At 37.6% G+C, this 15,292-nt stretch overlaps 1 protein-coding gene across 3 annotated transcripts in view; it reads right to left on the bottom strand.

Moving 5' to 3' along the window:
- The window catches only part of GMDS (GDP-mannose 4,6-dehydratase), a 412,414-nt gene that overhangs the window by 347,653 nt on the left and 49,469 nt on the right, over nucleotides 1–15,292 (bottom strand). The window lies entirely within an intron of this gene.

Genomic DNA, 15,292 nt, shown 5'->3' with positions numbered 1-15,292 from the left:
GGATTACCAAATAAAATATAATAAGGAATCAGACACATTTGGTGTGTATACATATTATCCTTATAAATGTATACACACCATCACAAACCCAGCAAAGCTTACCCCTCCAGAAGAGTGCTCACTAACCAATTCAGTGAATATTACCCATGCCCAAAGACTCTGCATCTTTTTCACTGACTTTTTGAACTTCTTGTTCCTTTAACATGTGAGAGTATTCCAGAATCGACTTGCTACAGAAAGACCATAAAAAACATGGGATACCACCTATGCTTACATGCTTAAACTCTATTTTGTGGATCTGCTCAGCCGTGATCATGGTCAGAGACATTTAAGTGCAAAACTAAACAGACATCTCTCTGGTCCTCTTTTTAAAAGCATGTTTCTCAAAGAAAAACCTCTCTTACCTCAAATTAAATGAGCTTTTCTCATCTCATAGACAGCCTAAGGATAATAACATACTGAAGTAAGAAATATGAGATGCACTAGGAGGCCCTAGAGCAGCAGGACTGCCAGTAGAGACCGCTTACTACATTGATGACAAAATCATGCAGAAGTCTATCCAAAATGGCATAGTGCTGTGTACAAGGGGCATGTCATTGTAGTTTAAAACTGCAGTGTTAGAAAAACTAAATGACTTTATGGTATATTTCATAAAGTCTTACACAGTCCAGAAGAGCTTGAAACCAAGAAAGCAAGTCTCAGCTTGCATACTTCCTCACTACGTGTATATGCGTGTGTTCACACAGCTTTACAGTTCCATAACCCAACAGACATCAGTCTATCACACTGGTTGGTCTGGAACATGACAAACCATGTGTGCCATGGAACCACTGGAACAGTCTGCTTTCTGTATATCAAATTAAAAGAACAAAATCCTATCGAAAGGAGAAATTCAAAGAATATCCAAACTCCAAAAATGGAAACTCTGGAGGCAAAGCAGCTGATGACAACTACCTTTACTGTGGTTGTCATCTTTTTCATTAGTAATTCCTCCAGGATTCATCAGAGGTGGAACAGGGGGAAGGAAACTTCCCAATTCTCCTTAGTTGTTCAGTCCACTAAAATACATAAATATATAAAATAAAAACGAGGTGAAAGAGGGAGACCCAGAGAGTGCAAATGAGATGAAAAAAGAAAGACTATGATTACTTCGGAAGTTGATGGGAAACAGGCTTGACTAGGATTGAACCCTGTCAATAAGGTCTTGTTCTTCTCACCCAGGCCATTGCTCAAACTTTCCAGTCGTCCTGGAACATTTTGAACCAGCAGTGGCACTCACTTCCTCTCCACTTCCTTTCCAGGTCTATCAAGTGATAGGGCAGGGCTTTACAATGAGTGGGAAACAGGCAGCAAGTGTGAAAGCTACTGGTTTCTGGCTCTGGCACAGCACAGCTGATTTACTGTCTAGTAATCGCACACAATGCGGATTCATGCTGTCCCGCACTGTGATACCATATCAAACACGGCTCCCAGGCTTCATGTTTCCTTTCCTTTTCAGTAGACCAGCTGTCAATACAAATGGCAATCAGAACAGCGATCAAAGTGTCGAAGCATTTGTAGCTTGTAAGGATAGTACAGTTTCCATTTTTTCCTAATGAGGTCAAGGAGTAAATAATATTAAGCTCTATTAAGTGATTTAATCATTTATCCATAGGAGACTGCATTATGCATATAAATTCTATCATCAAACCTATTGATTTTCATTTATACTACAAACAGAGCTTTCAAGATTCAGGAATCACTGAACAATGAAACAAGTAGTAGAGGAACTAGGTGTTTAGCAACAAATCTCAATTTTTTTTAGGGTTAGCAGATTTTGCTTTGAGCCACATGCTGTCAACCATATCCATTCCTGGTTTGCATCTGAGTAGGAATGGACCAGCATGAAGTGCATGACTTGGTCTAATCCATGAAGTTGGGGACTGGGGGGAAGAGTCTTCCCTTTTGTTAGAAATGGTTATAGTCCTTGATCCTATCTTGCCGAGTGTTTTACCCCAAGGCTATGGCCTAAATCATCTCCTCTTTAATACTGAGAGAAACCAATACCAGCTTAAGTGGTGGTGGGCACCAGAAAGGCATAAGTATACCCAGAGGCCAATCTGCTCATTAAGGTAGCTATAGGTACCCTACTCCCCAAAGTCAGCCACAAAAGCAAGGTGAAAAACCAGCCTATACAGATTAGAGTGCTTAGTTACTGTGCTCCCTCCACTGGGCAATATGCTATTCTACTTTAGAAATGTCACATTTGAGAGCTTACCTCTGCTAACGTAAAGTACCCAGCTATTGCTATTCAGTTTGCAACAAATTAGCAAAATGAGGTTTTGCTGAACCCAGGACACCTCAGAAGAGTTAGCTACTTCTGTCTATGGCCAAAAGATCAGTCTTAAAATAAAAGAGCATACAAACTGCCTTTAAGTAGGACTGCAATGAGACCTGGCCCTGCACAGAAATGTCTGATCAGCTTGAACGGTCAAAACAGTTTAACAAGACTGACTAAACAAACCACCTCAGTTAAAACAGTTCCTCATCAGCACACTCTGACACATTAAACTTGAAGAATCACTATGCTGTCTTCAGCCAAATAGTAGTTTGAAAGCACATACAAAGAATGACACTTCAACTGGCTTCCAAGACACAGCAACAGGTTTCCGACTGCAGCTGCCTTACAGCATGTCTGTAAAATCCCCGGACAAAAGAAAACAGTCACATAAACTAGAAAGAGACAACTTTAGGATGCAATATTTTATATTTAATACAGTAGTTAATGTCAAGAACTTCAATAAGCTTTGACACACTATCAAAGAAAACCTTTTCCAACAGAGTGAAGAAATTGAAACATAAACAAGAGTTAGACAGTGCTTTGCCACAAACATCTAGAATTAAAGAGAACATCAAGTTTGACTTGATCTGTGAGCAAAGAACAGGATCATTTAGACAGACAACTGAAAACAAGTGGAATTAAATAGACAATCCAAAATCTCCTTTATTTTGTACTGTTCTACATCAGGAAATTCCATTTGCAATGGATTTGTTTTGGATTTAAATTGGCACATTCAGAGAAGGCTGCAAAAGCAACCCCAATTACAAGACATCTCCATCCTCTTCCTTTGATATTGACAGTTCCAACATCCCTCCACTGACTCCTGGATTCAAGAACTAGGTTACATCCTACCTGAGTGTTCGTAATCTATATAAGGGGACTCCCTCTTCCCCACAGCTCCTCTCTGCTAATAAAGAGGAGTAGAAAGAGTACTAGATGGCTGAAAAAAAGAAAAGAGACCAAGAGGAGGAGGAATAGGGTTCTTTTTATTACTATTCCTAGCACTCCAGGAGAACCATTTGGAGTGTTTTTTCAGGGTGGGAGGAAGGAATTAAAATCCTAACATGAGTGATGCAAGTGTATTACGACTGTAACTCAGAGGAGAAAGGGCTCCCGTTGCAGAGGGATAGTATAAGAGAAGAAACATCCCACAGTATGGTGGTAAAAAGGACATTCCCTGCAAACATGTAATAATAGGAAATCCCAAAGCCATGCAAAAGATCATGAGAAATCCTGCTGCAAGATCCCTTGCCCACCAACAGCCCAGCTTTCTACTTTCTGAAACAACAGACTCCCAGACCCCTGAATCTCCGCCATAAAAGACAATCACTCAAAAAGCACCACTTCATTGGATAGCACAGCAGGGAAGAGAGCCTGACTACTGTATCATCTCCCGTACTCTTCATACCTTTGCAAATGGATTAGCAATAAAACCTGAGAATATAAAAACACAACACATCCACTGTCATCTACACTGTTTGAAGAAGGTGTTGGGTTTTGATATTTCCACGATGGGCATGTATGATGAAATATCTATCCATTTGCTACATGCTTTACTTCCATGTCACCAAGTTTTCAGACTTCATTGTTCCTTTAGAAAAAAATGACATAATTTTCCACATATCACACAAAAGACCAAAGTTGGTAATACTTATAAAATTCAAAATCATGTAAGGCTCATGCCATGCCCTCAGGAATAACACTACAAAGGTGAGTTCATGGAAGTTCAAATTATAGATGATGTCAATTATCAAGGCCATTCATAGTGATTCTAAATTCTGTTTGAACTACAAACTACATCCATGATCTGCTGAAGTTAAATTTGGATAGGTTCAACTAATCTGTTTGGGGGACTGTGCGTGGAAAGAAGATGCACACGTTCAGCTATAGGACATGGGTTTTATTTCTTACAGGGATCTTTCCGCAGTAACATCACCAATAGACACTATTTTTATTTAGCCTTGTTTCAATGAATAGTCTATACCTCCATGAAAATATGCAGAGCTATGCCACTACTGACCTTGCACAATAAATTGTTGCTTCATCAAATTTTAAGCTTTTGCACAGCTATCAGCTAACACTGCTTTAGTGACTTATTAAGCTGGAGTATGGTGACAGATCCTTTGAAGCAGGGAACTCACACCACATTAAAGCAACATTTAAATGATTTTAATTAAAATACATAATAACAACTATTCATTCGTTTGTAGCACTCTGAAATAGGCTTCCTTAAAAAAAAAAAAAAAAAAAAAAAATATCCGTGCAAGTACTACAGTGCAATGTTATTTTTGCTGAAAAATGCATACTTCTAATAATTTCCAGTGATTTACAGAGGAAATCGGTAATTTTTTGCAGCTACTATAAACAGAACAGTGCTGCACTTTGTCTCAAATCTTCTAGGCAATACTCGAGGTAAAGCATTAAAGTGTTCATAAAAAATTCTCTATACTGAAAAAAGGAAGAATTATGAAATCTGAAGCATTCAACTGATTTATTAAAGCTGCCACCCTCCAAATGCAGTAGTTATTTTGCTATTTTGATTTGCATTCTGGCCAAGTAAGAATAGGAAAACAAGTGTCCTTTTGTTCCTGCAGTCAAAATAAAAAGTCAAAAGGCAATAGATGTTAAAAAAAAAAATAATCTTTGTTTAAAAACATTCCCCACTTAATTGAAGAGGTTTTGTAACGCATTAACTGCAGTACAACAAAAAAATAAGTAGGAGGAAAGTTATCATTAGCAATAATAACAAAAACATTCTAATTATATTACTCTGATCTTTCTCAATTTAGAGTTGTTTAAAAAGTAAAAGAAAAGCAAAGTTGCTTTGGAAGAGTGAATCACCTTGTTATTTCCTAGTCTGAGCTCCGTCTGACCTCACGCACTATTCCACTGGTAAACTATTAAGTTATATTAAGAGCTGCAACTGCAGTTACGGACAACAGCAACAATTTTTTCTTCCTTTATCCCTCCAGTTATCTTTACCCAAAACATTATTCACATCATCAATATTTATAGCTATTCTACTGTGAACCTCACCACAGACGCTTAATCTAAAGAACAAACCTCCAAACCACTCTGAAGCCAACATGAACAGAATAAACTTGTGTAATTCAAATTTGCTCCTTAACATTAAGAGAGTCAACTAGTTACTAGTTTTGGCTTAACTTCAGCCAACAACAGTAAGGTACGTCAGTGCAATACTGCTGTTTGGGGTTTTTTAAGAGTTTATATTTTTAAAAAAATATAAAACCTTCAGTCTAAAACACATATAAAATTCTACAATAAGGAAATAGTTTGCATCTATCACACAATTCCCACAACATCTCAGCTTGCAAAAACAAGTTACACCGTCAAACTGAGTATACTAAGGGTTTTTTCCTTATTGAAGGAACTTGTGACACTTAATGTGTTATTTCCAAATAAACTTATGTCGTGGTTTCCCAGTGACAACAGTCAGGTGCTTGATAGCTTTTCAGGAAAAACTAAAAAATTATGCCCCTAAACTCTCAGGCTGTATGCTCCAACATTCAGAAACTCAAAATAACTACTAGTTTTCAGATACATCCAAAGAACTATTTTTATAAAGAGGAAAAGTATCAGTAGAGAGCCTTTTGAAGATTTTAAAGAACAATGAATGCATATTAAAAGCTGTAATACATTACTTTTCTCTTCAAATTTGAATGTCTGTAGTATACTAATACAAAAGAAACCAGTTACAAACTCTAAATTTGAGAGAAACCTAGCTATATTTTTCTATCATCTCACTAATGAAACCACAGGGATTGGAGGAATGTATCTATAAACATGGCAATGCAACTCATATGGACAGTAGTCCATGAGAAAATGAAAGCCTCTACTTATAGTGTTTGTAATGGGAAATTCATTAACAGGTTTAAAACCCACAAGATGACTGTTTTGCCCATCCCTATTTCCTCCTACTTTCAAAAAGCTACTGGCATCAGATGGTGTTTCACCTTTCCAAAATAGTAACAGCAGCTATGAGCATTTTGGACATGCCCATCCTCGAGTACTCAGACTAACCCATCAGACCCATTTGGGGACTAACACTGTTGCAGCCAACTCAAGGGGAAGCTCCTTAATCTGCAACAAATGCAAGCTAACCCCAAACACTACCCACTAGAAGCCCAAAGATGCAGAACCTACTTGCACAGAGCAAAGAAACCAGGAACTCAGAACTAAGCTGCAGCACCTGCTCTCAAAAAGAGTATTTTGGACCTCAAACTTCGACAGTTCAAAGTTGTCACAGTTACAAACCATAAAGCCCAGAAATGTTTTTTGAAGAAACAGTGTCAGTTGTGTTTAAGACATGTGAGTAACTTTGTGAAGTGACACCAGGAGCAAAGTAGGAAATCTTATCATGCCATCTTTACCTTTAACATCCTACAGAAAACCAAAACAAAAGCAGTAATGTGGCTATTACTGTAACTGAGGAGGCCACCTGAACTTATGACCATACCTCAACACACATCCTACCAGAAATTGTGGACCCACCTCACTCCCAGACAGCACTACATGGGTTTTGTTGTTTGTTTGTGGTGGTTTTTGTTTGGGGTTTTGTGTGTGTGTGTTTTGCCTTGCTTTGGGTTTGTGAGGTTTTGTTGTTGTTTATTTGGTCTTTTTTGGTTGATTTTGTTTGTTTGATTGTTTTTTCCTGCAGCAGCCTAGCACAGCTGCTGAGGTTAAAGCTGCTCGCACCACTTTTAAAGTCTAGAATTTATATCTTTTTTTAAACACACCATATATGTTCTATAATATAATTGTAAATAAATACAGACTCTGTGGTAACACTTGATTGAACGAACAGAACTATTAATTCAGACAGTGCCTACCTTCCTGTGCAAGCAAAAACAACTGTTGGTAGAGATGCTTAACTATATAATAAAAAAAACTTATGTTCAAAGCATTACAGTATAGATTGAAAGTGGACATTAGACCTGATACTTCTTTTCCACATGCTGCTCTTGCTAATCAAGCACCTCAATGCCACATGGACTGAGCTTCCTGGTGGCGAGAAGCCAAGCAGGATAAGGATTATCTAGGTGATAGCAAAAGGATGCAGTGTTTTTTCAGAGAAGGTTGCAGAAGGTCATCCTTATTATTTACAGATACCGCACAATGCCTTGTGTACCCAACTTCACAGCTTTCCCTTGTCAGCTTTGAAAGGGGAAAAAACCCACCCAGTTTCATTAATTGCCAAGGTTCTTGTCTAAGGGGAATTAGAAAGGGAAAGCAAGCAGTGATATTTGCTTATCCTATCTCTCAGGAACAGGATTTCAAATAGACAACTACCACAAAACCACCAGCAAATACCTTTTCCTTCAATTCATACAGTATTAAAAAGTCACCTGCAGTTTGAGTTAGCAATAACCACTTGTATCATCTTCAAATGCAGTTATCAGAAGAATTCTTCCAGCTACCTAGCTGTCATGAACAGTTTCCTATTTAATATTAGGACAGAGATATATCAAGATACAGCAACTGTATAGTTTAAATATTGTCACATCAGTTTTGTTCCAATGAGTTACGCAGTTTTGCACAGATCTCTGAAAACAGAACTATTTAAAACTTTCACAAAGCAGCCTTTAAAAAAAGCATCAAAATAAATTACTCCAAAAAGTTGTTTCAAACATTTCTTACTTTAAGTTCTTTCATTTGCTGTTCCACAAAACCTGAAACTAGTTAAATTTAACTGACTTTGCAAGCTGTGGAGAGACTTAGTACATAGGACACATTTTAGTCATTTTTGTCTGTATTCATAGTAATTTCCTCTAATCTTCAGGTTTCTTTGCAGTTTTTTTTAATTGCTTTGTGCCCTAGGAACTACAGGAAATACTATGGAAGCCTCCCTGTCTCTCTCACTTTGCAGACTGTTCTGTTACATTTATTTCTGTTTACAGCTTACTAAAGCCAAGCAACACAGTATCACAATGCTACTTCTTTAAAATTCATAAATTCTTTAATTGCCAAGGGACATGAGGGTACACTGTAACTGAACTGCAATGAGGCAGTTTTTGCACAAAGGCAAATGTGAAGAAAATTGCATCTAGTTTTTAATACAGTCATCACTGGCATTTAAAAACATCCTATCTTTAAGAAACACTTTAAATTTCCACAGCAAGCACAGGAAGAGAACTCCGAGTTTTCTTAATCATCAAATGTAAACATAACAGCAAAGTGCAAGGCAGCCTCACTTTCAGAAAAATAGGGACTCAAAATGGCCCTTTTCTTTGAACACTAAACCCCCTGTGAGAAGATTCTCAGATATGCACAGACATAAGCAGTTCCTAAAATGAAGTACCCAGGTCCTCCTTTTAATGCTATTAAGAATTACAGATTAACACCACCATGCAGCTGACTATTTGGAATAGTCTTCATGCTTCATATTTGTGGGTTCACCTGCCATCTGGCTTTTACCTGTGTTGAGCCAACACCTCCGGCAAATAAAGACAAGAAATAAGAAATAATTTAATTGACAAATAAGTCAAGAAATTGCACCTTCTACCTTATGAATCTTCTTAAATGCTTACACACTGAATCATTACAATATGCTCAAAGTAGACAGAAAAAGGAAGCTTGCATACCGAACTACATCACACATGGAAAAATAATTTGGGCAGCTCTTAAGGAGCTCTTCATTGCCACATCAACTAAGGTACTCCTCATCAAACCATCTGTCTTCTCTCTCTGCCTCATTCCAAGAGAAGGAGCATCATCCATTTTCCTCCTATCCTTCCCCTTGAAAGCTTTTTTAGAAAGCTTTTAAAGACATAAAACCAGGACTGCTATACAGGCACCTTATTATATGACCTATGCCCTGATCAAACTACACTACACGGTACCCTTTCAATGACCATCCTTACTCTTTAGGGATTGATTGCATTTATTTAGAGCATCTGGAAATACACTGAAAAAGGTTGCAAGAGTACTACTGAATCTTTTCATACTAGTGAACACGCTGACAACCAGTAGGTGTACATAACTACACAGCTAGCTTAACTACTCTACCTCACAGAAAACTGCTTAAATGACACTGCACCAGCAGGCCTTTTGGAGGAAGATATTTGATTTATTGCAACCCAGAAGGAAGTCTACAACAGCTCAGAGATGATGGTAAAACTCCACCATTAGGATATAAAGCATCACAGCTACACCCCTTCCCTCCCTCTGAGAACAGTCATGCTGCCTGATTCACAGCACTACATCTCATTCATTTGGAGTTGCAATTAGTACTGCAGTCATCTATGCCATCTGCTATGCACAGACTGTCCATAAACGCAGGCCACAGGCATGCTGCTCCCCTGGCAGAATTCCAAAACAACTGTGGCTTCATGTTTGCACATCTTGCTAGTCAATATTGCTTTGGCAAACAGACTGGCTAGAAGGATGCTAGCTGGGGCAAAGCTGCTCCTTTTGGCTAGATGCCTACAAAGCAGTCAGCCACCTGTTGCAATTCAAGCACTATGTGCACATCTGGATGACCTGTGATACGAATACAAACTTTCCTAGATCTTTCATAAAATTAGCTTGTTTCTAAACATGACAGCAGTTCTAGATCCATAAGGACAATATTCAGGTTTTTTTTCCAGATATTTCTATTTCACTCGAGACAGAGGTTTACGCGAAGGGATGTACAAACTTGAAAGAAAATGTTTCCAGGTACTCTCATGTACTTTTGTAGGGCAATCTCAACCTGACAAACTAATTTAGCAATCAAGTGACTAAAATTTGCATCTGAAAGTAAACAGCAGGGGTCCCAGGGAGGGGGTAAACTCTAAGCACAGGCAGACAAGGAGGGGTGCCCATCTTGCTGAAGTGTAATACAAGAATTTCTCCAAAATTACTGGGATGGGACAAGGAAGGGTTGAGTTTGCTATTCTCCTGCTGACATGCAGGAAGGTAAAACTGCCAGTTGCAAGTACAAGTTTTTCTGCAGATCTATTCAGTGAATGCTATGTTTTCCCACAACTATTGTCACATTTTGATTTTGTTCTGCTACTTTCCTTAAAATGAAAATTTCACCCAAAGATGTTGGAGACAGATACCTCTTTACTTATTCTTAACACATTTCACGCCAAGCTATGTTTTTCTCTGTCTACCCATGCTTACATAAATGTGATATGCAAGAAGCTCATACCTAGTCAGCATTTAATGTTATCTTTCATAAGAACAGTTTTCCGAGTAGTTCATTTACATAAAAGCAGAAGCTAGGCACAGTTCTTGAACAGCATCAGGAATCATTTATGCACAAACATTTAATGCACAAGTCAAACATTTTTGATCTATGAGAAATCAGTTTCAATTCAAGGACACACAGAAACAAGTGGATGTATTCCTCACTGGATCACCCCATACCTTAGACAGCTTAGTTGTTTTATGCTTCACTGATGCAGAATTCTAATGATTGCTTAGCATCGTGCTGCTTTCCCTTTTTGTGAAAGCTAGCAATCTGTAAATACTCAATTTATACTTAACTTTCACACCAAATGGGGAAAAATTCACCACGTTGAAACTCAGTGGTCCTACTGACGTTTTGTGGGAGGTGGTCAGGAGGCAAGCAGCAGGACAGCCATTTGCAGTCCCAGATGCCCATAGGAAAACCAACAGAAACCAGTATCTTACACACTCTATTTTACAGTTTCTCCATCCCCAAGTACTTATGCCTAGAAGTTAATAACAAGGTTAATGACAGCTTTGTGAGATAGTTCTTGACTTTGCATATGTTTATTTACAGCTTGAGGAAAATCGTAATAGAAATGCATCCTTCAATGCAACTAGCTAGACTAGTAGTGCAAGATACTAAAAGGAATCCTCTTTCCTCCCTTTTTAATGCATAGCAAGGCAGAGCAAAACAAATTGCTCTTGCTGATGCCATCCAGTTAAAGTACAAATTGCAAAATTATTTCCATAATTTTTGTGTCATTCTCCTGAGAACTAAAGCACTAAAGATGCTGTTGTAACAAGTAAAGATTTAGATGCACTGTCACACATAGTTTAAAACATGCAAAGAACAGTTCTGTGAGGCCTCAACTTTTGTCTGTGGTATGATTTGTGTTTGATCTCACCCAGCAACTTCAATTTGGTTTTAAGCCTCTTTTTGCCATAAGCCTAAGATTAATGATTATGCATTATAAGACACCCTTAAATGCTATAGCAGTCTATGCAAATAGTCCTGAAAACAGGTATCAGGAATGAAGACTGATTAAAACATGTATACAAGTACATGTCTCAGCAGAAATTCTTAAGCACACGTACCCTGTTACAAGGCAGAAAGAAATAAAGGATTTTTAACTGCAGAAATATTAATAAGTGGCACATTCAAATGTTTTTACACAACAGTAATGAGCAAACTGATGTTAAGATTTCTGGAAACAGTATAGTAACTGCACCAACAAATTTTGAATTTAACAGATTTGCTGAAATCCAGAAGAAAAGCTTGACTGAAAAATGAAAAGGGTATTAAAGTAATACTAACCTCACCAGCCTCTATTGGATCCACTCTTCATGGCTCATTCAAGGATTATTCACCTAATTGATCCTTGACAGCGTTTTGTGGGACCATTTTTAATTAATTCACAATTCTAATGGATGATTATACTGACACTAATAATATGTTATAGATAGAGCGTGGAAACAAAAGACAGACCTATGGGGTAACCAAGTCAGGGAGCAATACTAAATCAACTGCAAGGCTCAGAAAGAAACATTCAGCTTCCCTGTCAGCAATCATCGAGTATATTGTAGAGCAGCTGGCAAGATCTTCTATTGCTTCTCATCACTTCTTTCTCTGGCCTTCTCCTTTATAAAATTATTTCCTCTTGATATCACCAGACATACTATAACTGGGCTAAAAAATTAAGCTTGCTGTCGAAAGCAATCCTCCCACCTCTTCATCTGGAGTTCAAGACCATACAGGGCTATTGCAAGATTTGTGGAGGGTTTTCCTCATTACTTCTTAAAAGAATAAGCTTCTTTTTAACTCTTATGAGCAAATTGTCAATACCCATTAATTGGGAATGCTTTATTAAAATAAACCAGCTAGAGTTTATATAGCTCTACTGCAATATACGCTATTGTACACTACATTTCTTATGCCAATGAAAACAAATTTGTTAAGGGACTAGCTTATGACAAAAATGCTATAAGTTATTACCAAAAGGGAAGAGGGAATAGAGAGCAGTCTAAGTATGCTAGATACTGTACAGGAATGCCTTATTCTTAGAAATGTTCTAATTCTCCAAGCTTCAGTGTCATATTTTGTGTTCACGGAAAGAGTTGTGTAATACTTTATAATGAACTATGTGGAAAAAATGTTATGGTCCAAACTATTCAGCTTCATTTTACCTTCTATACATTGCATAATTCACAAGAAAAAGACATCACAGTCATGAGGAGAAAGTTTAGCATGTATTTAAAATGAACATTTCTCTTTCACATAACTACCCAGAAGTGTTCTTAAAACTTCAGACCCATGGAAATTCTTTGCAGGGCTTTAATAAGAGAAAGACTATACAATCCTAGCCACACATTTCCTGTTTTGGGAAAGAAAATGATCCAAAGTGCTTTAATTCAGTTATGCCTCCCAAAGATGGGATCTGCTGAAGGTTAGAAAACAGCTCAAGAATCCTTCAGAGTTACCAAATTCTAGCACCATAGCCAAGTTTTTACTGATCCATGAACTGCAGATGCACAAACATGATCTCTACTACAAAAAATTATGTATGTGAGATAACTACATTAAAGATGTTTTCAATATTTACTGCAACTCTCAATCAAAAATACTCCCAGTTGATTGAAGCAGGGGGCTTGTACATTACTATTAGTCTTTGAATGATTATTTTATTTCAACAATCTAAATGTAAGCGCAAGAAAAGTATTTTAACCTTCCAAGTTGCTGTTAAACAAATGTGAACAGTTTTAAGCATTACAGTATTCCAAAATAGTCCAAATTGGTGTGGTCTCTGAAAGATACTAGCCTTCATACTCATGAAAAGTGCAACCTGAAGAGAAACTGATGGAAGCAAAAAGAAAGGGTTCTCCCATTTTCTTTCTTTTAATAGTACACAAAAAGGCTTTTATCCCCAAACCCCAAGAACTAATTAAGAACCACACAGCGTAGCACAAACACAATCCTTAAGATTGAAGATCAGTAACTTTTCACCGTTCACCTGCAGCATTAGCTAACATGAGGACATTAATTACTTCATACTTCCCCAGAAACATTTCAGTGCAGGATAATCACAATGCGTCTATCCACTTCTAGCTCAGAGGAAATGCACTCAAGTTAGAGGGAGTCTTAAGCAGGCAAACCAAAGACTAAGATCAAAATTTAGTCACATTAGGTTAATACTCCAAGCAGAACAAATTACTTCATCTGAAAGCAGTAAAATCTTTCCTTCGTATTTCAAAGTATAATGTGATGTTAGCATAATGCTGGATTCTTCAGTACCATGGTAGGTTGAAATTTTTATACAGAGAAAGAGTTCCACCTCTGAAATAATCCAGAATTAAAATATCAACACTTCTTGAAGCTTGCAGTTGAATGGCAAAAAGCACAGCCTGGGGTATCATGGACATCACCAAGATCCAGGGATGGAAATGCAGAGCATTTCACAGTTTAACAGGTCTGTAGCAGAGGCTGCAAGTACCTTCCTGCAAGGCATTCATCAAGACATCTGAAGTCATTAGTCTATTTTAAAACTTGAATAGACTTGACAAAAGATTATCTCGCATACCATGGAGAGTAAGACAGACTTCAGAACCAATGTCAGATCACAGACCCCTAAAAATGGTTCCTAGATAATCCACTGCATTAAAAAAAAAAAAAAAAAAAAAAAAAAAAAAGTGTTCTCATTTAAATGATGCACATGAAGGCCCTATTACCCCATTTTAAAAGCTTTCTTCAAGTTCCCAATTTAACCAGTGACCTTCAAACTACCTTCCACCAGTTAGTGCCTACTTTATAGTCAGGATTAATGGAATAATGTACTAACAGGATGATTCATCTGCACGTAATCAAGCAGCTATATATTCCAAGCATTTCTTTTGTTGTTTGGGGAGTGTCTTCCCCAATTTTAAGCTTCTTTCCTTCACCAGCTCTAGAGCCCAGGCTGGAAAAGGTAGCACTAGGCCATGAAAAAATAGTAATTCTTCATTGATGTGTCCCCAGAGCAGAAAGTGTTTGGCTGCAACTGGATGTGACACCTTTTGTTTTGGCACAATATAACAATCTTTCAGTCACTGTTTGAAGTTACAGAAAAACAATGTGCAAGCCAGAATTTAGCTGTAAATTAACACTCCTTTAATAAAAAATAATTCTAAAATAATGCCATCAGCTGGCTAGTCTTTTGTAGCCATCTTCTCACACCTGCAAATATAAAATATACAACAGATGTTGGAGAAAGAGGACTAACTCCATCCCCCCCAACCCGAACTGAAATATTGAGTCTCTGTAGGAAACCTTACATACTGTCACTGTGCTGCCAGCTGATTACACTCCTATCTTTTTAAAATGTTTGGTTGTGTTGGCATGTATATAAATATAACAAATCAAACTTACACATTAAAACAGGTCTGAAAACATTGGTATGGTTCTGGCTCCAATTACAGTATGAGACAGGAAAACTGGAGGGGAGAAGTCTTCTTTGCTAGAAGAATATATTTGCAAAAGCTTCTTCAAATCTTTGAATCTAGGACTTAAGGAAGATTAACTCTAAAGGAAACAAGTCATTTGTAAAAGACTGAGGAAGGTTCACAGGCTCTGAGTCTCTAGTATCTTCCTTTTCTTTCCAAACTGTTACATCGTTCTACAAGCCATGGTTCCCCGGTTCCAAACTCTAACCCCTTAAACTAGGGGCTAAACCACAAGTAAATGCTGACATTTTCAACTTCCACTCTTTGAACCACACATGGCACAGAAGAACAAGGTATTAGTTTGAAGTCATTAATTCCAAA

The sequence above is a fragment of the Strigops habroptila genome, chromosome 1 (assembly GCF_004027225.2).
Source record: "Strigops habroptila isolate Jane chromosome 1, bStrHab1.2.pri, whole genome shotgun sequence".
Classification (NCBI taxonomy): Eukaryota; Metazoa; Chordata; class Aves; order Psittaciformes; family Psittacidae; genus Strigops; species Strigops habroptila.
Note: the sequence above shows the minus strand (reverse complement) of the source record. Positions and strands in the feature narration are given on the sequence as shown.